Source organism: Microcebus murinus, unplaced genomic scaffold (assembly GCF_040939455.1).
Source record: "Microcebus murinus isolate Inina unplaced genomic scaffold, M.murinus_Inina_mat1.0 scaf035_hap2_Mmur4.0, whole genome shotgun sequence".
Lineage (NCBI taxonomy): Eukaryota > Metazoa > Chordata > Mammalia > Primates > Cheirogaleidae > Microcebus > Microcebus murinus.
The window spans coordinates 65,129-86,494 of NW_027438981.1; the positions used below are offsets into that span (position 1 = coordinate 65,129).

At 62.7% G+C, this 21,366-nt stretch overlaps 6 non-coding genes across 6 annotated transcripts; all 6 read right to left on the reverse strand.

Annotated features, from left to right (window-relative positions):
- Nucleotides 1-1,356: 1,356 nt before the first annotated feature.
- LOC142868604 (5S ribosomal RNA) lies at nucleotides 1,357-1,475 on the reverse strand. Its single transcript, XR_012917550.1, has one exon. It is a non-coding gene; the product is annotated as a 5S ribosomal RNA (ribosomal RNA).
- A 3,733-nt stretch (nucleotides 1,476-5,208) lies between these two features.
- LOC142868605 (5S ribosomal RNA) lies at nucleotides 5,209-5,327 on the reverse strand. The gene has a single exon (XR_012917551.1). It is a non-coding gene; the product is annotated as a 5S ribosomal RNA (ribosomal RNA).
- A 3,732-nt stretch (nucleotides 5,328-9,059) lies between these two features.
- LOC142868606 (5S ribosomal RNA) lies at nucleotides 9,060-9,178 on the reverse strand. The gene has a single exon (XR_012917552.1). It is a non-coding gene; the product is annotated as a 5S ribosomal RNA (ribosomal RNA).
- Nucleotides 9,179-12,913: 3,735 nt separating this feature from the next.
- LOC142868607 (5S ribosomal RNA) lies at nucleotides 12,914-13,032 on the reverse strand. Its single transcript, XR_012917553.1, has one exon. It is a non-coding gene; the product is annotated as a 5S ribosomal RNA (ribosomal RNA).
- A 3,732-nt stretch (nucleotides 13,033-16,764) lies between these two features.
- Nucleotides 16,765-16,883, reverse strand: LOC142868608 (5S ribosomal RNA). Its single transcript, XR_012917554.1, has one exon. It is a non-coding gene; the product is annotated as a 5S ribosomal RNA (ribosomal RNA).
- Nucleotides 16,884-20,606: 3,723 nt separating this feature from the next.
- Nucleotides 20,607-20,725, reverse strand: LOC142868609 (5S ribosomal RNA). Its single transcript, XR_012917555.1, has one exon. It is a non-coding gene; the product is annotated as a 5S ribosomal RNA (ribosomal RNA).
- Between the last annotated feature and the right edge of the window lie 641 nt (nucleotides 20,726-21,366).

Here is a 21,366-nt window from a genome sequence, read left to right on the forward strand (position 1 = left end):
CCATCCAGGAGTGCATGAATAAAATGTGGCGCGTGGACACCACGGAGTGCCATTCGGCTGTGAGGAGCAGCGGTGAGAGGGCGCCTCTCGTGTTCTCCTGGCCAGAGCTGGAACCCGTTCCAGTAGGCCAGGTATCCCAAGAATGGACACACGAGCACCACGTGAGCGCGCTCACCAGCAAATTGGTACGAACGGATGGACGCCTAAGTGGACAGAGAGGAATCACCTTCATCGGGTGGGTGTCGGGCGTGTGGGGGGAGGGGAGGGGCATACACATCCATTAGGCATGGGGTGGGTGCGCACCGACTGGGGGATGGGCGCACTTGAAGCTCTGACCCGAGGGGGGAGGCTTGGAGAGGGCAAGGCACCCGACCTTAACATTGGTACCCCCACAATACGCTGGAACAACATGAGAGGTATATGAATAAGAACACAGGGGGGGGCGGGCGCGGTGGCTCACGCCTGTAATCCTAGCTCTCTGGGAGGCCGAGGCGGGCGGATTGCTCCAGGTCAGGAGTTCGAAACCAGCCTGAGCAAGAGCGAGACCCCGTCTCTACTAAAAATAGAAAGAAATTAATTGGCCAACTAATATATATAGAAAAACACAGCCGGGCGTGGTGGTGCATGCCTGTAGTCCCAACTACTCGGGAGGCTGAGGCAGCAGGATTGCTTGAGCCCGGAGATTGAGGTTGCTGTGAGCTAGGCTGACGCCATGGCACTCACTCTAGCCTGGGCAGCAAAACGAGACTCTGTCTCAAAAAAAAAAAAAAAAAGAACACAGGGGGGAGGGGGGCACGGGCAACACATGTCACCTGAATACTTGTACTCCCATCATCTGCTTGAAGAGAGAGAGAAAAGAAAATGCAATCATAGAGGTAAGAGACACTTTTTAAAAATAATGAATCCGAAGAGAAAAGTAAAAGGAGGCCTGTGGAGCAGGTCTGGGTGTGACTCCGGATCCCCCAACATCAGGTGCCACCACCAAAGATTCCTGCGTGTAGCCCATAGAACCCCAAAAGCAACGGGACGAGTTCTGGTCACATACTCCCTCCAAATGACATCCTGGCCTTCTTCTGGAACTCCCTCCCCTCTCAGACTCTCAAGGTTTCCTCCAGCGTGTCGGTTCCCACAGAGCAGACCTTTGGTCTGAGACCTGACAGTCCAGATGCCACGCATGCTGCCGCGTGGCGGCGGTGTCGCGGCTTGGGACAAGAGGAGGCCCCACGGTGCGGGCTGGGGCGCCAGGCACCGCGGGCGGGCGCTGAGGGTGGGGGTGACCCCCACCCCGGGCCGCCGCCGCGCTCCCAGAAAGGGGACACAACAAGAGGCAAAAAAAAAAAAAAAAAAAAAAGCAGCAGCCTGTGGCACCCGGTATTCCCAGGCGGTCTCCCATCCAAGTACTAACCAGGCCCGACCCTGCTTAGCTTCCGAGACCAGACGAGATCGGGGGCGTTCAGGGTGGTGTGGCCCTAGACGGCGGCGGAGGGCGCCCCTGCCCCGCTCAAGAAGCCGAGCCTCTCTGGGCTTCCCCGCCGCCGCCTCCCGCCCCAGGCCCCGCGCCGGGCCGGGCCGGTTGAGTTCTCCGGCCGGGTCCCGCGGGCTCCCAGGGACGGGGTGATGGGCGGGGCGGGGCGGGGGGCTGTCTCTGTATACACACACACACACACTCACACTCACTCACACTCACACAAGATGCGCCTCCACGGCTGGACTCGCCAAGGTGGAGCCCTCCCAGCCCCCCTCGTCTCCTCGCCCGGCCTCCTTCACCTACCCGCTGCCCACCCCCAGCGCGTCGCTGCCTGCCGCTGACTGCGCACGCGCGGGACGCTCGCCCTTTGACCCCAGCCAGGGGCCGCCCTCCCCCACAACCCCTTTCAGCTGCGCCCCCCCCCTCGCCCTGTGGGTGGGCTGCCGCCTATTCCCCCGGGCCAGGGCTGGGGCACAGCCAGTGTATGGGGCGTCTCTCTCTGGGGATGTGTCCCATGGGTGGGGTGGGGTGGCGTGGTTTGGGGGGCGCTGAAGAAATCAGTCCCCTCCATCTCCTACCTCTGGAAAACGCCCAAGCCCGTGGAGAACTGCCGGCACCGCTTCGTGGGGGCCGGGACCCTCCTCCGTGTCCTCCTGTGGCCCAGTCCAAGGGGCCTGGGCCTGGCCGGGGCTGCATTGGACCCCGACCACCCTGGCGTGTGGACTCGCTAAAAATCGGCCATTAGATATTGGATTCCAGCTTCCTGGAGGTCATTTCACTAATGAGTGCACCGGAAAGAGTTTCCTAATCCATCTGTGAGGGTGGCAACTGAAAGAGAATTTGAAAGCTGACAGAATAGGCGAGGGAAGGCATAGGAGATTTCCACACCCAGCAAGGAAGACTTTCCCGAAATGGAAGAAAGAAACGAGCAAACAGAGACACCGGTAGCCCGCCCGGAAAAGAGTCTGCCCCTTAGAGAAAGCACCCTGACCAGGTTCACCCGTGGGTGGGTGGCGAGCTAGCGGCGTTCAGAAGAGCGAGGCCCGCAGTCTGTGCGGAAGACACCTGCGCTCGGGTGTGTGTGGCGGCGCGATTCACAAGCAGCTCCAGACGTTAAACCAAGGAGAAGCCAGGGAGTTCCCAACGCCCCAGGTGTCCTCAGCCCACGACTGGCTGCTGTGGGAATGCGAAGCCCGGCTCCTTGTCTCAGAGCGGGGTTCCCAGGAGGATCAGGCTGAAGCTGGGACTCGGCCTCAAAGTGTCCCCTCGCATGGCCACCCCCTTCCCCTTCCTGCTCCTCTACTCCTGGTGCCCCTCCATCCAGGGGCCAGACCTTAAAGAGTCACCGCAAGAGAATCCTGGTCCCAAAGGAGCCTTCTGGGGGACCGGTGCTGAGAGAGGTTGTGGGCATGGCCCGCTGGGGCTCTGCCCGACCCAGGGCTGAGAGATGCCACCTCCCAGCTCTGGGTCCCTGCAGGAAGTGTTGGCAAGCACAGGGCCGGTCCTCCAAAGGCCCAGGTGCAGGGAGCCCAGGCCAAGCAGCCTGTGGAAGAGGCCACTTGCCGTGCCACCCCGGGAACAGGACTGCAGGCCCCGGCCCTTCCCACCTCCTCCTCCTCCTCCTCCTCCTCCTCCTCCCCCCCGCCCCCCCCCACAGGGCACAGGGCTCAGAGACTCTTGCTCAGACTCTTGCTACCCGAAGTGCAAAGGGCATCAGTTGCTCCTCCAACCCCCCCGCCCAGCAGACCACGTTGTCCAGCCAGCCCCCGGGCCTCCCTGGGGTGCCCAGCACAAAAGTGCAGACACCCACCGGACCCTCAATCTCAGTTTTCGGATGTTTTTGCCACTCTAAGGACCCGCAGGCCAGCTGGGCCTTCGGGCAGGACAGAGAGCCCCGGAATCCGACGTGGAGAGCTGCGTGTACGTCCCCATCAGGAGGCGGTCCCCACCTCCGCGGCTCTCCCCTTGCGGGGAGGGGCAGCCCAGCCGGCAGCCAGCCGCAGGGCCTCAGGGAAGACACCAGGCTGGGCCCCCGCGGCACAGCGGGGGCACGTCCCCCGCACTCACGCGACTTAGGGACGGCTGCTGGAGACTGCTGCGGCCACCCTGCTGCCGGGTTTCTGGAGGGCTTCCTGGAAGCAGCGTCCACACCAAGCCCTTGGAAGGCCCAGGCGACGGAGGAGCCGGTCAGGCAGGGGCCGAGGACGGTGAGAGGCCGGGCGGGGAGGAGCCGGTCAGGCGGGGGCCCAGGACAGTGACGGGCCTGGCCGGGGAGGAGTGCGTCAGGCAGGGGCAGTGGAGACGGGCTGGGTAAGGGTTAGGGTGACAGTTAGGGCACAATTCACAATCGCAAAGACGTGGAAGCGACCCGAGTGCCCATCCATCCAGGAGTGCATGAATAAAATGTGGCGCGTGGACACCACGGAGTGCCATTCGGCTGTGAGGAGCAGCGGTGAGAGGGCGCCTCTCGTGTTCTCCTGGCCAGAGCTGGAACCCGTTCCAGTAGGCCAGGTATCCCAAGAATGGACACACGAGCACCACGTGAGCGCGCTCACCAGCAAATTGGTACGAACGGATGGACGCCTAAGTGGACAGAGAGGAATCACCTTCATCGGGTGGGTGTCGGGCGTGTGGGGGGAGGGGAGGGGCATACACATCCATTAGGCATGGGGTGGGTGCGCACCGACTGGGGGATGGGCGCACTTGAAGCTCTGACCCGAGGGGGGAGGCTTGGAGAGGGCAAGGCACCCGACCTTAACATTGGTACCCCCACAATACGCTGGAACAACATGAGAGGTATATCAATAAGAACACAGGGGGGGGGCGGGCGCGGTGGCTCACGCCTGTAATCCTAGCTCTCTGGGAGGCCGAGGCGGGCGGATTGCTCCAGGTCAGGAGTTCGAAACCAGCCTGAGCAAGAGCGAGACCCCGTCTCTACTAAAAATAGAAAGAAATTAATTGGCCAACTAATATATATAGAAAAACACAGCCGGGCGTGGTGGTGCATGCCTGTAGTCCCAACTACTCGGGAGGCTGAGGCAGCAGGATTGCTTGAGCCCGGAGATTGAGGTTGCTGTGAGCTAGGCTGACGCCATGGCACTCACTCTAGCCTGGGCAGCAAAACGAGACTCTGTCTCAAAAAAAAAAAAAAAAAAGAACACAGGGGGGAGGGGGGCACGGGCAACACATGTCACCTGAATACTTGTACTCCCATCATCTGCTTGAAGAGAGAGAGAAAAGAAAATGCAATCATAGAGGTAAGAGACACTTTTTAAAAATAATGAATCCGAAGAGAAAAGTAAAAGGAGGCCTGTGGAGCAGGTCTGGGTGTGACTCCGGATCCCCCAACATCAGGTGCCACCACCAAAGATTCCTGCGTGTAGCCCATAGAACCCCAAAAGCAACGGGACGAGTTCTGGTCACATACTCCCTCCAAATGACATCCTGGCCTTCTTCTGGAACTCCCTCCCCTCTCAGACTCTCAAGGTTTCCTCCAGCGTGTCGGTTCCCACAGAGCAGACCTTTGGTCTGAGACCTGACAGTCCAGATGCCACGCATGCTGCCGCGTGGCGGCGGTGTCGCGGCTTGGGACAAGAGGAGGCCCCACGGTGCGGGCTGGGGCGCCAGGCACCGCGGGCGGGCGCTGAGGGTGGGGGTGACCCCCACCCCGGGCCGCCGCCGCGCTCCCAGAAAGGGGACACAACAAGAGGCAAAAAAAAAAAAAAAAAAAAAAAAGCAGCAGCCTGTGGCACCCGGTATTCCCAGGCGGTCTCCCATCCAAGTACTAACCAGGCCCGACCCTGCTTAGCTTCCGAGACCAGACGAGATCGGGGGCGTTCAGGGTGGTGTGGCCCTAGACGGCGGCGGAGGGCGCCCCTGCCCCGCTCAAGAAGCCGAGCCTCTCTGGGCTTCCCCGCCGCCGCCTCCCGCCCCAGGCCCCGCGCCGGGCCGGGCCGGTTGAGTTCTCCGGCCGGGTCCCGCGGGCTCCCAGGGACGGGGTGATGGGCGGGGCGGGGCGGGGGGCTGTCTCTGTATACACACACACACACACTCACACTCACTCACACTCACACAAGATGCGCCTCCACGGCTGGACTCGCCAAGGTGGAGCCCTCCCAGCCCCCCTCGTCTCCTCGCCCGGCCTCCTTCACCTACCCGCTGCCCACCCCCAGCGCGTCGCTGCCTGCCGCTGACTGCGCACGCGCGGGACGCTCGCCCTTTGACCCCAGCCAGGGGCCGCCCTCCCCCACAACCCCTTTCAGCTGCGCCCCCCCCCTCGCCCTGTGGGTGGGCTGCCGCCTATTCCCCCGGGCCAGGGCTGGGGCACAGCCAGTGTATGGGGCGTCTCTCTCTGGGGATGTGTCCCATGGGTGGGGTGGGGTGGCGTGGTTTGGGGGGCGCTGAAGAAATCAGTCCCCTCCATCTCCTACCTCTGGAAAACGCCCAAGCCCGTGGAGAACTGCCGGCACCGCTTCGTGGGGGCCGGGACCCTCCTCCGTGTCCTCCTGTGGCCCAGTCCAAGGGGCCTGGGCCTGGCCGGGGCTGCATTGGACCCCGACCACCCTGGCGTGTGGACTCGCTAAAAATCGGCCATTAGATATTGGATTCCAGCTTCCTGGAGGTCATTTCACTAATGAGTGCACCGGAAAGAGTTTCCTAATCCATCTGTGAGGGTGGCAACTGAAAGAGAATTTGAAAGCTGACAGAATAGGCGAGGGAAGGCATAGGAGATTTCCACACCCAGCAAGGAAGACTTTCCCGAAATGGAAGAAAGAAACGAGCAAACAGAGACACCGGTAGCCCGCCCGGAAAAGAGTCTGCCCCTTAGAGAAAGCACCCTGACCAGGTTCACCCGTGGGTGGGTGGCGAGCTAGCGGCGTTCAGAAGAGCGAGGCCCGCAGTCTGTGCGGAAGACACCTGCGCTCGGGTGTGTGTGGCGGCGCGATTCACAAGCAGCTCTAGACGTTAAACCAAGGAGAAGCCAGGGAGTTCCCAACGCCCCAGGTGTCCTCAGCCCACGACTGGCTGCTGTGGGAATGCGAAGCCCGGCTCCTTGTCTCAGAGCGGGGTTCCCAGGAGGATCAGGCTGAAGCTGGGACTCGGCCTCAAAGTGTCCCCTCGCATGGCCACCCCCTTCCCCTTCCTGCTCCTCTACTCCTGGTGCCCCTCCATCCAGGGGCCAGACCTTAAAGAGTCACCGCAAGAGAATCCTGGTCCCAAAGGAGCCTTCTGGGGGACCGGTGCTGAGAGAGGTTGTGGGCATGGCCCGCTGGGGCTCTGCCCGACCCAGGGCTGAGAGATGCCACCTCCCAGCTCTGGGTCCCTGCAGGAAGTGTTGGCAAGCACAGGGCCGGTCCTCCAAAGGCCCAGGTGCAGGGAGCCCAGGCCAAGCAGCCTGTGGAAGAGGCCACTTGCCGTGCCACCCCGGGAACAGGACTGCAGGCCCCGGCCCTTCCCACCTCCTCCTCCTCCTCCTCCTCCTCCTCCTCCCCCCCGCCCCCCCCCACAGGGCACAGGGCTCAGAGACTCTTGCTCAGACTCTTGCTACCCGAAGTGCAAAGGGCATCAGTTGCTCCTCCAACCCCCCCGCCCAGCAGACCACGTTGTCCAGCCAGCCCCCGGGCCTCCCTGGGGTGCCCAGCACAAAAGTGCAGACACCCACCGGACCCTCAATCTCAGTTTTCGGATGTTTTTGCCACTCTAAGGACCCGCAGGCCAGCTGGGCCTTCGGGCAGGACAGAGAGCCCCGGAATCCGACGTGGAGAGCTGCGTGTACGTCCCCATCAGGAGGCGGTCCCCACCTCCGCGGCTCTCCCCTTGCGGGGAGGGGCAGCCCAGCCGGCAGCCAGCCGCAGGGCCTCAGGGAAGACACCAGGCTGGGCCCCCGCGGCACAGCGGGGGCACGTCCCCCGCACTCACGCGACTTAGGGACGGCTGCTGGAGACTGCTGCGGCCACCCTGCTGCCGGGTTTCTGGAGGGCTTCCTGGAAGCAGCGTCCACACCAAGCCCTTGGAAGGCCCAGGCGACGGAGGAGCCGGTCAGGCAGGGGCCGAGGACGGTGAGAGGCCGGGCGGGGAGGAGCCGGTCAGGCGGGGGCCCAGGACAGTGACGGGCCTGGCCGGGGAGGAGTGCGTCAGGCAGGGGCAGTGGAGACGGGCTGGGTAAGGGTTAGGGTGACAGTTAGGGCACAATTCACAATCGCAAAGACGTGGAAGCGACCCGAGTGCCCATCCATCCAGGAGTGCATGAATAAAATGTGGCGCGTGGACACCACGGAGTGCCATTCGGCTGTGAGGAGCAGCGGTGAGAGGGCGCCTCTCGTGTTCTCCTGGCCAGAGCTGGAACCCGTTCCAGTAGGCCAGGTATCCCAAGAATGGACACACGAGCACCACGTGAGCGCGCTCACCAGCAAATTGGTACGAACGGATGGACGCCTAAGTGGACAGAGAGGAATCACCTTCATCGGGTGGGTGTCGGGCGTGTGGGGGGAGGGGAGGGGCATACACATCCATTAGGCATGGGGTGGGTGCGCACCGACTGGGGGATGGGCGCACTTGAAGCTCTGACCCGAGGGGGGAGGCTTGGAGAGGGCAAGGCACCCGACCTTAACATTGGTACCCCCACAATACGCTGGAACAACATGAGAGGTATATCAATAAGAACACAGGGGGGGGCGGGCGCGGTGGCTCACGCCTGTAATCCTAGCTCTCTGGGAGGCCGAGGCGGGCGGATTGCTCCAGGTCAGGAGTTCGAAACCAGCCTGAGCAAGAGCGAGACCCCGTCTCTACTAAAAATAGAAAGAAATTAATTGGCCAACTAATATATATAGAAAAACACAGCCGGGCGTGGTGGTGCATGCCTGTAGTCCCAACTACTCGGGAGGCTGAGGCAGCAGGATTGCTTGAGCCCGGAGATTGAGGTTGCTGTGAGCTAGGCTGACGCCATGGCACTCACTCTAGCCTGGGCAGCAAAACGAGACTCTGTCTCAAAAAAAAAAAAAAAAAAGAACACAGGGGGGAGGGGGGCACGGGCAACACATGTCACCTGAATACTTGTACTCCCATCATCTGCTTGAAGAGAGAGAGAAAAGAAAATGCAATCATAGAGGTAAGAGACACTTTTTAAAAATAATGAATCCGAAGAGAAAAGTAAAAGGAGGCCTGTGGAGCAGGTCTGGGTGTGACTCCGGATCCCCCAACATCAGGTGCCACCACCAAAGATTCCTGCGTGTAGCCCATAGAACCCCAAAAGCAACGGGACGAGTTCTGGTCACATACTCCCTCCAAATGACATCCTGGCCTTCTTCTGGAACTCCCTCCCCTCTCAGACTCTCAAGGTTTCCTCCAGCGTGTCGGTTCCCACAGAGCAGACCTTTGGTCTGAGACCTGACAGTCCAGATGCCACGCATGCTGCCGCGTGGCGGCGGTGTCGCGGCTTGGGACAAGAGGAGGCCCCACGGTGCGGGCTGGGGCGCCAGGCACCGCGGGCGGGCGCTGAGGGTGGGGGTGACCCCCACCCCGGGCCGCCGCCGCGCTCCCAGAAAGGGGACACAACAAGAGGCAAAAAAAAAAAAAAAAAAAAAAAAGCAGCAGCCTGTGGCACCCGGTATTCCCAGGCGGTCTCCCATCCAAGTACTAACCAGGCCCGACCCTGCTTAGCTTCCGAGACCAGACGAGATCGGGGGCGTTCAGGGTGGTGTGGCCCTAGACGGCGGCGGAGGGCGCCCCTGCCCCGCTCAAGAAGCCGAGCCTCTCTGGGCTTCCCCGCCGCCGCCTCCCGCCCCAGGCCCCGCGCCGGGCCGGGCCGGTTGAGTTCTCCGGCCGGGTCCCGCGGGCTCCCAGGGACGGGGTGATGGGCGGGGCGGGGCGGGGGGCTGTCTCTGTATACACACACACACACACTCACACTCACTCACACTCACACAAGATGCGCCTCCACGGCTGGACTCGCCAAGGTGGAGCCCTCCCAGCCCCCCTCGTCTCCTCGCCCGGCCTCCTTCACCTACCCGCTGCCCACCCCCAGCGCGTCGCTGCCTGCCGCTGACTGCGCACGCGCGGGACGCTCGCCCTTTGACCCCAGCCAGGGGCCGCCCTCCCCCACAACCCCTTTCAGCTGCGCCCCCCCCCCTCGCCCTGTGGGTGGGCTGCCGCCTATTCCCCCGGGCCAGGGCTGGGGCACAGCCAGTGTATGGGGCGTCTCTCTCTGGGGATGTGTCCCATGGGTGGGGTGGGGTGGCGTGGTTTGGGGGGCGCTGAAGAAATCAGTCCCCTCCATCTCCTACCTCTGGAAAACGCCCAAGCCCGTGGAGAACTGCCGGCACCGCTTCGTGGGGGCCGGGACCCTCCTCCGTGTCCTCCTGTGGCCCAGTCCAAGGGGCCTGGGCCTGGCCGGGGCTGCATTGGACCCCGACCACCCTGGCGTGTGGACTCGCTAAAAATCGGCCATTAGATATTGGATTCCAGCTTCCTGGAGGTCATTTCACTAATGAGTGCACCGGAAAGAGTTTCCTAATCCATCTGTGAGGGTGGCAACTGAAAGAGAATTTGAAAGCTGACAGAATAGGCGAGGGAAGGCATAGGAGATTTCCACACCCAGCAAGGAAGACTTTCCCGAAATGGAAGAAAGAAACGAGCAAACAGAGACACCGGTAGCCCGCCCGGAAAAGAGTCTGCCCCTTAGAGAAAGCACCCTGACCAGGTTCACCCGTGGGTGGGTGGCGAGCTAGCGGCGTTCAGAAGAGCGAGGCCCGCAGTCTGTGCGGAAGACACCTGCGCTCGGGTGTGTGTGGCGGCGCGATTCACAAGCAGCTCTAGACGTTAAACCAAGGAGAAGCCAGGGAGTTCCCAACGCCCCAGGTGTCCTCAGCCCACGACTGGCTGCTGTGGGAATGCGAAGCCCGGCTCCTTGTCTCAGAGCGGGGTTCCCAGGAGGATCAGGCTGAAGCTGGGACTCGGCCTCAAAGTGTCCCCTCGCATGGCCACCCCCTTCCCCTTCCTGCTCCTCTACTCCTGGTGCCCCTCCATCCAGGGGCCAGACCTTAAAGAGTCACCGCAAGAGAATCCTGGTCCCAAAGGAGCCTTCTGGGGGACCGGTGCTGAGAGAGGTTGTGGGCATGGCCCGCTGGGGCTCTGCCCGACCCAGGGCTGAGAGATGCCACCTCCCAGCTCTGGGTCCCTGCAGGAAGTGTTGGCAAGCACAGGGCCGGTCCTCCAAAGGCCCAGGTGCAGGGAGCCCAGGCCAAGCAGCCTGTGGAAGAGGCCACTTGCCGTGCCACCCCGGGAACAGGACTGCAGGCCCCGGCCCTTCCCACCTCCTCCTCCTCCTCCTCCTCCTCCTCCTCCCCCCCGCCCCCCCCCACAGGGCACAGGGCTCAGAGACTCTTGCTCAGACTCTTGCTACCCGAAGTGCAAAGGGCATCAGTTGCTCCTCCAACCCCCCCGCCCAGCAGACCACGTTGTCCAGCCAGCCCCCGGGCCTCCCTGGGGTGCCCAGCACAAAAGTGCAGACACCCACCGGACCCTCAATCTCAGTTTTCGGATGTTTTTGCCACTCTAAGGACCCGCAGGCCAGCTGGGCCTTCGGGCAGGACAGAGAGCCCCGGAATCCGACGTGGAGAGCTGCGTGTACGTCCCCATCAGGAGGCGGTCCCCACCTCCGCGGCTCTCCCCTTGCGGGGAGGGGCAGCCCAGCCGGCAGCCAGCCGCAGGGCCTCAGGGAAGACACCAGGCTGGGCCCCCGCGGCACAGCGGGGGCACGTCCCCCGCACTCACGCGACTTAGGGACGGCTGCTGGAGACTGCTGCGGCCACCCTGCTGCCGGGTTTCTGGAGGGCTTCCTGGAAGCAGCGTCCACACCAAGCCCTTGGAAGGCCCAGGCGACGGAGGAGCCGGTCAGGCAGGGGCCGAGGACGGTGAGAGGCCGGGCGGGGAGGAGCCGGTCAGGCGGGGGCCCAGGACAGTGACGGGCCTGGCCGGGGAGGAGTGCGTCAGGCAGGGGCAGTGGAGACGGGCTGGGTAAGGGTTAGGGTGACAGTTAGGGCACAATTCACAATCGCAAAGACGTGGAAGCGACCCGAGTGCCCATCCATCCAGGAGTGCATGAATAAAATGTGGCGCGTGGACACCACGGAGTGCCATTCGGCTGTGAGGAGCAGCGGTGAGAGGGCGCCTCTCGTGTTCTCCTGGCCAGAGCTGGAACCCGTTCCAGTAGGCCAGGTATCCCAAGAATGGACACACGAGCACCACGTGAGCGCGCTCACCAGCAAATTGGTACGAACGGATGGACGCCTAAGTGGACAGAGAGGAATCACCTTCATCGGGTGGGTGTCGGGCGTGTGGGGGGAGGGGAGGGGCATACACATCCATTAGGCATGGGGTGGGTGCGCACCGACTGGGGGATGGGCGCACTTGAAGCTCTGACCCGAGGGGGGAGGCTTGGAGAGGGCAAGGCACCCGACCTTAACATTGGTACCCCCACAATACGCTGGAACAACATGAGAGGTATATCAATAAGAACACAGGGGGGGGGCGGGCGCGGTGGCTCACGCCTGTAATCCTAGCTCTCTGGGAGGCCGAGGCGGGCGGATTGCTCCAGGTCAGGAGTTCGAAACCAGCCTGAGCAAGAGCGAGACCCCGTCTCTACTAAAAATAGAAAGAAATTAATTGGCCAACTAATATATATAGAAAAACACAGCCGGGCGTGGTGGTGCATGCCTGTAGTCCCAACTACTCGGGAGGCTGAGGCAGCAGGATTGCTTGAGCCCGGAGATTGAGGTTGCTGTGAGCTAGGCTGACGCCATGGCACTCACTCTAGCCTGGGCAGCAAAACGAGACTCTGTCTCAAAAAAAAAAAAAAAAAAGAACACAGGGGGGAGGGGGGCACGGGCAACACATGTCACCTGAATACTTGTACTCCCATCATCTGCTTGAAGAGAGAGAGAAAAGAAAATGCAATCATAGAGGTAAGAGACACTTTTTAAAAATAATGAATCCGAAGAGAAAAGTAAAAGGAGGCCTGTGGAGCAGGTCTGGGTGTGACTCCGGATCCCCCAACATCAGGTGCCACCACCAAAGATTCCTGCGTGTAGCCCATAGAACCCCAAAAGCAACGGGACGAGTTCTGGTCACATACTCCCTCCAAATGACATCCTGGCCTTCTTCTGGAACTCCCTCCCCTCTCAGACTCTCAAGGTTTCCTCCAGCGTGTCGGTTCCCACAGAGCAGACCTTTGGTCTGAGACCTGACAGTCCAGATGCCACGCATGCTGCCGCGTGGCGGCGGTGTCGCGGCTTGGGACAAGAGGAGGCCCCACGGTGCGGGCTGGGGCGCCAGGCACCGCGGGCGGGCGCTGAGGGTGGGGGTGACCCCCACCCCGGGCCGCCGCCGCGCTCCCAGAAAGGGGACACAACAAGAGGCAAAAAAAAAAAAAAAAAAAAAAAAAGCAGCAGCCTGTGGCACCCGGTATTCCCAGGCGGTCTCCCATCCAAGTACTAACCAGGCCCGACCCTGCTTAGCTTCCGAGACCAGACGAGATCGGGGGCGTTCAGGGTGGTGTGGCCCTAGACGGCGGCGGAGGGCGCCCCTGCCCCGCTCGAGAAGCCGAGCCTCTCTGGGCTTCCCCGCCGCCGCCTCCCGCCCCAGGCCCCGCGCCGGGCCGGGCCGGTTGAGTTCTCCGGCCGGGTCCCGCGGGCTCCCAGGGACGGGGTGATGGGCGGGGCGGGGCGGGGGGCTGTCTCTGTATACACACACACACACACTCACACTCACTCACACTCACACAAGATGCGCCTCCACGGCTGGACTCGCCAAGGTGGAGCCCTCCCAGCCCCCCTCGTCTCCTCGCCCGGCCTCCTTCACCTACCCGCTGCCCACCCCCAGCGCGTCGCTGCCTGCCGCTGACTGCGCACGCGCGGGACGCTCGCCCTTTGACCCCAGCCAGGGGCCGCCCTCCCCCACAACCCCTTTCAGCTGCGCCCCCCCCCCTCGCCCTGTGGGTGGGCTGCCGCCTATTCCCCCGGGCCAGGGCTGGGGCACAGCCAGTGTATGGGGCGTCTCTCTCTGGGGATGTGTCCCATGGGTGGGGTGGGGTGGCGTGGTTTGGGGGGCGCTGAAGAAATCAGTCCCCTCCATCTCCTACCTCTGGAAAACGCCCAAGCCCGTGGAGAACTGCCGGCACCGCTTCGTGGGGGCCGGGACCCTCCTCCGTGTCCTCCTGTGGCCCAGTCCAAGGGGCCTGGGCCTGGCCGGGGCTGCATTGGACCCCGACCACCCTGGCGTGTGGACTCGCTAAAAATCGGCCATTAGATATTGGATTCCAGCTTCCTGGAGGTCATTTCACTAATGAGTGCACCGGAAAGAGTTTCCTAATCCATCTGTGAGGGTGGCAACTGAAAGAGAATTTGAAAGCTGACAGAATAGGCGAGGGAAGGCATAGGAGATTTCCACACCCAGCAAGGAAGACTTTCCCGAAATGGAAGAAAGAAACGAGCAAACAGAGACACCGGTAGCCCGCCCGGAAAAGAGTCTGCCCCTTAGAGAAAGCACCCTGACCAGGTTCACCCGTGGGTGGGTGGCGAGCTAGCGGCGTTCAGAAGAGCGAGGCCCGCAGTCTGTGCGGAAGACACCTGCGCTCGGGTGTGTGTGGCGGCGCGATTCACAAGCAGCTCTAGACGTTAAACCAAGGAGAAGCCAGGGAGTTCCCAACGCCCCAGGTGTCCTCAGCCCACGACTGGCTGCTGTGGGAATGCGAAGCCCGGCTCCTTGTCTCAGAGCGGGGTTCCCAGGAGGATCAGGCTGAAGCTGGGACTCGGCCTCAAAGTGTCCCCTCGCATGGCCACCCCCTTCCCCTTCCTGCTCCTCTACTCCTGGTGCCCCTCCATCCAGGGGCCAGACCTTAAAGAGTCACCGCAAGAGAATCCTGGTCCCAAAGGAGCCTTCTGGGGGACCGGTGCTGAGAGAGGTTGTGGGCATGGCCCGCTGGGGCTCTGCCCGACCCAGGGCTGAGAGATGCCACCTCCCAGCTCTGGGTCCCTGCAGGAAGTGTTGGCAAGCACAGGGCCGGTCCTCCAAAGGCCCAGGTGCAGGGAGCCCAGGCCAAGCAGCCTGTGGAAGAGGCCACTTGCCGTGCCACCCCGGGAACAGGACTGCAGGCCCCGGCCCTTCCCACCTCCTCCTCCTCCTCCTCCTCCTCCTCCTCCCCCCCGCCCCCCCCCACAGGGCACAGGGCTCAGAGACTCTTGCTCAGACTCTTGCTACCCGAAGTGCAAAGGGCATCAGTTGCTCCTCCAACCCCCCCGCCCAGCAGACCACGTTGTCCAGCCAGCCCCCGGGCCTCCCTGGGGTGCCCAGCACAAAAGTGCAGACACCCACCGGACCCTCAATCTCAGTTTTCGGATGTTTTTGCCACTCTAAGGACCCGCAGGCCAGCTGGGCCTTCGGGCAGGACAGAGAGCCCCGGAATCCGACGTGGAGAGCTGCGTGTACGTCCCCATCAGGAGGCGGTCCCCACCTCCGCGGCTCTCCCCTTGCGGGGAGGGGCAGCCCAGCCGGCAGCCAGCCGCAGGGCCTCAGGGAAGACACCAGGCTGGGCCCCCGCGGCACAGCGGGGGCACGTCCCCCGCACTCACGCGACTTAGGGACGGCTGCTGGAGACTGCTGCGGCCACCCTGCTGCCGGGTTTCTGGAGGGCTTCCTGGAAGCAGCGTCCACACCAAGCCCTTGGAAGGCCCAGGCGACGGAGGAGCCGGTCAGGCAGGGGCCGAGGACGGTGAGAGGCCGGGCGGGGAGGAGCCGGTCAGGCGGGGGCCCAGGACAGTGACGGGCCTGGCCGGGGAGGAGTGCGTCAGGCAGGGGCAGTGGAGACGGGCTGGGTAAGGGTTAGGGTGACAGTTAGGGCACAATTCACAATCGCAAAGACGTGGAAGCGACCCGAGTGCCCATCCATCCAGGAGTGCATGAATAAAATGTGGCGCGTGGACACCACGGAGTGCCATTCGGCTGTGAGGAGCAGCGGTGAGAGGGCGCCTCTCGTGTTCTCCTGGCCAGAGCTGGAACCCGTTCCAGTAGGCCAGGTATCCCAAGAATGGACACACGAGCACCACGTGAGCGCGCTCACCAGCAAATTGGTACGAACGGATGGACGCCTAAGTGGACAGAGAGGAATCACCTTCATCGGGTGGGTGTCGGGCGTGTGGGGGGAGGGGAGGGGCATACACATCCATTAGGCATGGGGTGGGTGCGCACCGACTGGGGGATGGGCGCACTTGAAGCTCTGACCCGAGGGGGGAGGCTTGGAGAGGGCAAGGCACCCGACCTTAACATTGGTACCCCCACAATACGCTGGAACAACATGAGAGGTATATGAATAAGAACACAGGGGGGGCCGGGCGCGGTGGCTCACGCCTGTAATCCTAGCTCTCTGGGAGGCCGAGGCGGGCGGATTGCTCCAGGTCAGGAGTTCGAAACCAGCCTGAGCAAGAGCGAGACCCCGTCTCTACTAAAAATAGAAAGAAATTAATTGGCCAACTAATATATATAGAAAAACACAGCCGGGCGTGGTGGTGCATGCCTGTAGTCCCAACTACTCGGGAGGCTGAGGCAGCAGGATTGCTTGAGCCCGGAGATTGAGGTTGCTGTGAGCTAGGCTGACGCCATGGCACTCACTCTAGCCTGGGCAGCAAAACGAGACTCTGTCTCAAAAAAAAAAAAAAAAAAGAACACAGGGGGGAGGGGGGCACGGGCAACACATGTCACCTGAATACTTGTACTCCCATCATCTGCTTGAAGAGAGAGAGAAAAGAAAATGCAATCATAGAGGTAAGAGACACTTTTTAAAAATAATGAATCCGAAGAGAAAAGTAAAAGGAGGCCTGTGGAGCAGGTCTGGGTGTGACTCCGGATCCCCCAACATCAGGTGCCACCACCAAAGATTCCTGCGTGTAGCCCATAGAACCCCAAAAGCAACGGGACGAGTTCTGGTCACATACTCCCTCCAAATGACATCCTGGCCTTCTTCTGGAACTCCCTCCCCTCTCAGACTCTCAAGGTTTCCTCCAGCGTGTCGGTTCCCACAGAGCAGACCTTTGGTCTGAGACCTGACAGTCCAGATGCCACGCATGCTGCCGCGTGGCGGCGGTGTCGCGGCTTGGGACAAGAGGAGGCCCCACGGTGCGGGCTGGGGCGCCAGGCACCGCGGGCGGGCGCTGAGGGTGGGGGTGACCCCCACCCCGGGCCGCCGCCGCGCTCCCAGAAAGGGGACACAACAAGAGGCAAAAAAAAAAAAAAAAAAAAAAAGCAGCAGCCTGTGGCACCCGGTATTCCCAGGCGGTCTCCCATCCAAGTACTAACCAGGCCCGACCCTGCTTAGCTTCCGAGACCAGACGAGATCGGGGGCGTTCAGGGTGGTGTGGCCCTAGACGGCGGCGGAGGGCGCCCCTGCCCCGCTCAAGAAGCCGAGCCTCTCTGGGCTTCCCCGCCGCCGCCTCCCGCCCCAGGCCCCGCGCCGGGCCGGGCCGGTTGAGTTCTCCGGCCGGGTCCCGCGGGCTCCCAGGGACGGGGTGATGGGCGGGGCGGGGCGGGGGGCTGTCTCTGTATACACACACACACACACTCACACTCACTCACACTCACACAAGATGCGCCTCCACGGCTGGACTCGCCAAGGTGGAGCCCTCCCAGCCCCCCTCGTCTCCTCGCCCGGCCTCCTTCACCTACCCGCTGCCCACCCCCAGCGCGTCGCTGCCTGCCGCTGACTGCGCACGCGCGGGACGCTCGCCCTTTGACCCCAGCCAGGGGCCGCCCTCCCCCACAACCCCTTTCAGCTGCGCCCCCCCCCCTCGCCCTGTGGGTGGGCTGCCGCCTATTCCCCCGGGCCAGGGCTGGGGCACAGCCAGTGTATGGGGCGTCTCTCTCTGGGGATGTGTCCCATGGGTGGGGTGGGGTGGCGTGGTTTGGGGGGCGCTGAAGAAATCAGTCCCCTCCATCTCCTACCTCTGGAAAACGCCCAAGCCCGTGGAGAACTGCCGGCACCGCTTCGTGGGGGCCGGGACCCTCCTCCGTGTCCTCCTGTGGCCCAGTCCAAGGGGCCTGGGCCTGGCCGGGGCTGCATTGGACCCCGACCACCCTGGCGTGTGGACTCGCTAAAAATCGGCCATTAGATATTGGATTCCAGCTTCCTGGAGGTCATTTCACTAATGAGTGCACCGGAAAGAGTTTCCTAATCCATCTGTGAGGGTGGCAACTGAAAGAGAATTTGAAAGCTGACAGAATAGGCGAGGGAAGGCATAGGAGATTTCCACACCCAGCAAGGAAGACTTTCCCGAAATGGAAGAAAGAAACGAGCAAACAGAGACACCGGTAGCCCGCCCGGAAAAGAGTCTGCCCCTTAGAGAAAGCACCCTGACCAGGTTCACCCGTGGGTGGGTGGCGAGCTAGCGGCATTCAGAAGAGCGAGGCCCGCAGTCTGTGCGGAAGACACCTGCGCTCGGGTGTGTGTGGCGGCGCGATTCACAAGCAGCTCCAGATGTTAAACCAAGGAGAAGCCAGGGAGTTCCCAACGCCCCAGGTGTCCTCAGCCCACGACTGGCTGCTGTGGGAATGCGAAGCCCGGCTCCTTGTCTCAGAGCGGGGTTCCCAGGAGGATCAGGCTGAAGCTGGGACTCGGCCTCAAAGTGTCCCCTCGCATGGCCACCCCCTTCCCCTTCCTGCTCCTCTACTCCTGGTGCCCCTCCATCCAGGGGCCAGACCTTAAAGAGTCACCGCAAGAGAATCCTGGTCCCAAAGGAGCCTTCTGGGGGACCGGTGCTGAGAGAGGTTGTGGGCATGGCCCGCTGGGGCTCTGCCCGACCCAGGGCTGAGAGATGCCACCTCCCAGCTCTGGGTCCCTGCAGGAAGTGTTGGCAAGCACAGGGCCGGTCCTCCAAAGGCCCAGGTGCAGGGAGCCCAGGCCAAGCAGCCTGTGGAAGAGGCCACTTGCCGTGCCACCCCGGGAACAGGACTGCAGGCCCCGGCCCTTCCCACCTCCTCCTCCTCCTCCTCCTCCTCCTCCCCCCCGCCCCCCCCACAGGGCACAGGGCTCAGAGACACCTCAGACTCTTGCTACCCGAAGTGCAAAGGGCATCAGTTGCTCCTCCAACCCCCCCGCCCAGCAGACCACGTTGTCCAGCCAGCCCCCGGGCCTCCCTGGGGTGCCCAGCACAAAAGTGAAGACACCCACCGGACCCTCAATCTCAGTTTTCGGATGTTTTTGCCACTCTAAGGACCCGCAGGCCAGCTGGGCCTTCGGGCAGGACAGAGAGCCCCGGAATCCGACGTGGAGAGCTGCGTGTACGTCCCCATCAGGAGGCGGTCCCCACCTCCGCGGCTCTCCCCTTGCGGGGAGGGGCAGCCCAGCCGGCAGCCAGCCGCAGGGCCTCAGGGAAGACACCAGGCTGGGCCCCCGCGGCACAGCGGGGGCACGTCCCCCGCACTCACGCGACTTAGGGACGGCTGCTGGAGACTGCTGCGGCCACCCTGCTGCCGGGTTTCTGGAGGGCTTCCTGGAAGCAGCGTCCACACCAAGCCCTTGGAAGGCCCAGGCGACGGAGGAGCCGGTCAGGCAGGGGCCGAGGACGGTGAGAGGCCGGGCGGGGAGGAGCCGGTCAGGCGGGGGCCCAGGACAGTGACGGGCCTGGCCGGGGAGGAGTGCGTCAGGCAGGGGCAGTGGAGACGGGCTGGGTAAGGGTTAGGGTGACAGTTAGGGCACAATTCACAATCGCAAAGACGTGGAAGCGACCCGAGTGCCCATCCATCCAGGAGTGCATGAATAAAATGTGGCGCGTGGACACCACGGAGTGCCATTCGGCTGTGAGGAGCAGCGGTGAGAGGGCGCCTCTCGTGTTCTCCTGGCCAGAGCTGGAACCCGTTCCAGTAGGCCAGGTATCCCAAGAATGGACACACGAGCACCACGTGAGCGCGCTCACCAGCAAATTGGTACGAACGGATGGACGCCTAAGTGGACAGAGAGGAATCACCTTCATCGGGTGGGTGTCGGGCGTGTGGGGGGAGGGGAGGGGCATACACATCCATTAGGCATGGGGTGGGTGCGCACCGACTGGGGGATGGGCGCACTTGAAGCTCTGACCCGAGGGGGGAGGCTTGGAGAGGGCAAGGCACCCGACCTTAACATTGGTACCCCCACAATACGCTGGAACAACATGAGAGGTATATGAATAAGAACACAGGGGGGGCCGGGCGCGGTGGCTCACGCCTGTAATCCTAGCTCTCTGGGAGGCTGAGGCGGGCGGATTGCTCCAGGTCAGGAGTTCGAAACCAGCCTGAGCAAGAGCGAGACCCCGTCTCTACTAAAAATAGAAAGAAATTAATTGGCCAACTAATATATATAGAAAAACACAGCCGGGCGTGGTGGTGCATGCCTGTAGTCCCAACTACTCGGGAGGCTGAGGCAGCAGGATTGCTTGAGCCCGGAGATTGAGGTTGCTGTGAGCTAGGCTGACGCCATGGCACTCACTCTAGCCTGGGCAGCAAAACGAGACTCTGTCTCAAAAAAAAAAAAAAAAAGAACACAGGGGGGAGGGGGGCACGGGCAACACATGTCACCTGAATACTTGTACTCCCATCATCTGCTTGAAGAGAGAGAGAAAAGAAAATGCAATCATAGAGGTAAGAGACACTTTTTAAAAATAATGAATCCGAAGAGAAAAGTAAAAGGAGGCCTGTGGAGCAGGTCTGGGTGTGACTCCGGATCCCCCAACATCAGGTGCCACCACCAAAGATTCCTGCGTGTAGCCCATAGAACCCCAAAAGCAACGGGACGAGTTCTGGTCACATACTCCCTCCAAATGACATCCTGGCCTTCTTCTGGAACTCCCTCCCCTCTCAGACTCTCAAGGTTTCCTCCAGCGTGTCGGTTCCCACAGAGCAGACCTTTGGTCTGAGACCTGACAGTCCAGATGCCACGCATGCTGCCGCGTGGCGGCGGTGTCGCGGCTTGGGACAAGAGGAGGCCCCACGGTGCGGGCTGGGGCGCCAGGCACCGCGGGCGGGCGCTGAGGGTGGGGGTGACCCCCACCCCGGGCCGCCGCCGCGCTCCCAGAAAGGGGACACAACAAGAGGCAAAAAAAAAAAAAAAAAAAAAAGCAGCAGCCTGTGGCACCCGGTATTCCCAGGCGGTCTCCCATCCAAGTACTAACCAGGCCCGACCCTGCTTAGCTTCCGAGACCAGACGAGATCGGGGGCGTTCAGGGTGGTGTGGCCCTAGACGGCGGCGGAGGGCGCCCCTGCCCCGCTCAAGAAGCCGAGCCTCTCTGGGCTTCCCCGCCGCCGCCTCCCGCCCCAGGCCCCGCGCCGGGCCGGGCCGGTTGAGTTCTCCGGCCGGGTCCCGCGGGCTCCCAGGGACGGGGTGATGGGCGGGGCGGGGCGGGGGGCTGTCTCTGTATACACACACACACACACTCACACTCACTCACACTCACACAAGATGCGCCTCCACGGCTGGACTCGCCAAGGTGGAGCCCTCCCAGCCCCCCTCGTCTCCTCGCCCGGCCTCCTTCACCTACCCGCTGCCCACCCCCAGCGCGTCGCTGCCTGCCGCTGACTGCGCACGCGCGGGACGCTCGCCCTTTGACCCCAGCCAGGGGCCGCCCTCCCCCACAACCCCTTTCAGCTGCGCCCCCCCCCTCGCCCTGTGGGTGGGCTGCCGCCTATTCCCCCGGGCCAGGGCTGGGGCACAGCCAGTGTATGGGGCGTCTCTCTCTGGGGATGTGTCCCATGGGTGGGGTGGGGTGGCGTGGTTTGGGGGGCGCTGAAGAAATCAGTCCCCTCCATCTCCTACCTCTGGAAAACGCCCAAGCCCGTGGAGAACTGCCGGCACCGCTTCGTGGGGGCCGGGACCCTCCTCCGTG